Below are 2,500 nucleotides of genomic sequence, written 5' to 3'. Positions count from 1 at the left end.
GCTCGGTCCCGTTTCGCTCGCAGCTACTCGGGGAATCCCTGTTGGTTTCTTTTCCTCCGCTTAGTGATATGCTTAAATTCAGCGGGTTGTCTCGCCTGATCTGAGGTCGACAGCGGATACATTCGCTTCCATCAACTTCCTGCACGACCGCGTGCGCTCGCCCTACCAAGTGCGCCCGCAACCCTGTACAGGGCCACTTCTTCACAAGGCTGGCAATCGGCTTCCCCGCTGCACGCGTGCGGCGCACAACCGGTGTGACGTGGAAGTGACGGGACACGTTCGTAAACCCATCGCGAACCGAGTACGACGCCCTACCAAGTGCGCCCGCAACCCTGTACAGGGTCACATCTTCACAAGGCTGGCAAGCGGCATTCCGCTGCGCGCGTGCGTCGTCCGAGCAGTTGCGTGATAAACGACCGTGTCGAAAGCCCAAACACCGCCGAGGCCAGTCGCCGCCGCCGCAAGGGCAGCCACGCAGCCTGGCGAGAGGCATCGTCTCGTGTAGCGTCGCCCCCGCCCCAACTGGAGTGGCCCAGTTTTTTGAACGGGACGGGAACTGCGAAGCACTTAGACCGACGGCGGACTACGACGAGAACGCCTTAAGCTTCGCCAACGTTTCGCCAACTCGTGCGGGAGACTTTTTCCGCTTCGCGGCAAGTCGTCGCGCCGTGCTCTCCGCATCAACCGCGTACGCAGCGAACCGCAAACGTCGGGCGCAGCCTCCTCACCTCCCTGCGCTTTGCGCGCGAACGTTCCCTGTTCGCGCGGCAAAGCCTGGAGGAGGCACGGCCCCGCAGCGTGTTCGAGCGCCCGGTCTACGGGACACCCTGCTTACTTCGAGGGCAACAAGCGCAACGCAAGGCTGCGATCTCGCGCACTTTGCGCACGGCTGGAGAAGCTTTGCTGGCCGGCTTTCGCTCCTCGTGTTTACCGTGCGTTAAAGTTGCGCGTCCGTGGCTCTCGCAGCTCTTGCGCGCCCGGTCGCAGAGAGGAGTACGCAACCTCGACCGCACTTTCCCTGCAGGCTTCCTTCCGACTCGAAGTCCTGCGGCGGTCTCAACGAGGTGCCACATCCTCAATGCAGTCGGTCGCCCCCGTTTCGGTTGGGCTCTGGCACGACGGTCGCCACCGTCTCGCCCTTGAGTGGCCGCTGTTGGCGCTCGCTGTGAGGTGTTCAGCGTGCTGTCCGTGTTGCCGACGCGGTCAAAACGAGTCGACGGCTCACGTTCCCTTGTGCGCCGAAGGCTCTCTTGATATGTGATCCGACCCTCAGACAGACGAAGCCAAGGGAAGACCCAAGGCCGCAATGTGCGTTCAAAGAATCAGTGCTCAGTGTGTCCTGCAATTCACACCAAGTCTCGCAGCTGGCTGCGTTCTTCATCGACCCGAGAACCGAGTGATCCACCGCTTAGAGTCGTGAAAAAGTGTTTGTTCAATTCCGTACAGTCAAAACCAAACGTTTCTGGCACTCGGCCAAACAGTGGCCAAGAAGGGCGCTTTTCAGCGCACGCTTGGACTCCAAAACTCTGCCGCGCCTTTTTCGGCTGCCGCAAATCGAGCAAACGGTGTGTTTCGGACGGCGTTTCGCTTCCGCTACTTGCGAGTGCTTTCGTGGTCCACCCCTCTATAAATACTCGGGAGGCGTCGAAGCCGGTTCTCCAAGCCGGACCCGTAGGTATCGTTGTGTGCTCGCTCTCATTGGCCCGCCTAACCAGAAAATGCCTGCGGTACACCCATTTGGATAAGAGTGCACGCAGATGCGGGCCTCGACGGCTACACATTTCCTCGGGCGGCCGCCTCCCGGCCTCCGTGGAGCGCGGGATGCACGGTCCCATCGACAAGCCTCTCCCGTTTTTACCGTGGCGTCGCGGTTCACCACGGCGGGCGGGTCGGTCTCCTCCGCATAAAAAGGGGGACCCCCGCTTTTTGTTCCACGAAATCGCACAAGCTTTTTTCGCATCCACGGTTTGCCACCGCACACCAAAATGCCGATCCGGCTGCCTACTTTAGCCAACAGGTGGAGCCAGGCGCGCCGTACTTGCGCGGCACTTCCCACGTCCACCGAAGTCGGTGCCAAGGACCACTTTCGGCGCCGGAGCCGCGTACGAGCCTACTCGAGGCGGAAGAACGAAGCCAGCAAGGGCCTGGCCGCAAGTGCGTTCAATTGTCGGGACGTCCAAGTCCCTCGTTCTTCCGTGCTTCCTCTTTCGGCAAGTCGTTGCGGCACCTTCCCAAAGCGCGCAGACCCGCTAATCGCGACGAGCGCGACGTGGCCGTGCCGCCTTTCCCTCGGCAGCAAGCAAAACGCCTGGCAACGTCGACGCTCCCCTAACCGCGATCTCGCACCGTGTTTCGTGTGGCGAATTCAAAAGCCGGCCGGCGCTGCTGCAACCATTACGGTCGGTACGCATACGCCGCGGAGGGCGGGACGGTCATCGGAGCGTGCGGTTCCTCCATCGAGTACTGCGCACCTCGGCCGTCGCATCGCCGTGCCATGACC

The 2,500-nt window shown here is 61.7% G+C and overlaps 2 non-coding genes across 2 annotated transcripts in view; both read right to left on the bottom strand.

Annotated features, from left to right (window-relative positions):
• LOC142795917 (large subunit ribosomal RNA) overlaps positions 1–109 on the bottom strand; it is a 3,958-nt gene extending 3,849 nt beyond the window's left edge. The window contains exon 1 of the ribosomal RNA XR_012893411.1: positions 1–109. This exon is cut by the window's left edge and continues 3,849 nt beyond it. This is a non-coding gene — a ribosomal RNA (large subunit ribosomal RNA).
• A 1,154-nt stretch (positions 110–1,263) lies between these two features.
• On the bottom strand, positions 1,264–1,416 carry LOC142795913 (5.8S ribosomal RNA). The gene has a single exon (XR_012893407.1). It is a non-coding gene; the product is annotated as a 5.8S ribosomal RNA (ribosomal RNA).
• Between the last annotated feature and the right edge of the window lie 1,084 nt (positions 1,417–2,500).

Source organism: Rhipicephalus microplus, unplaced genomic scaffold (genome assembly GCF_043290135.1).
Source record: "Rhipicephalus microplus isolate Deutch F79 unplaced genomic scaffold, USDA_Rmic scaffold_948, whole genome shotgun sequence".
Lineage (NCBI taxonomy): Eukaryota > Metazoa > Arthropoda > Arachnida > Ixodida > Ixodidae > Rhipicephalus > Rhipicephalus microplus.
The sequence above is the reverse complement of the archived record's forward strand: the minus strand, read 5'-3'. Positions and strand labels throughout refer to the sequence as shown.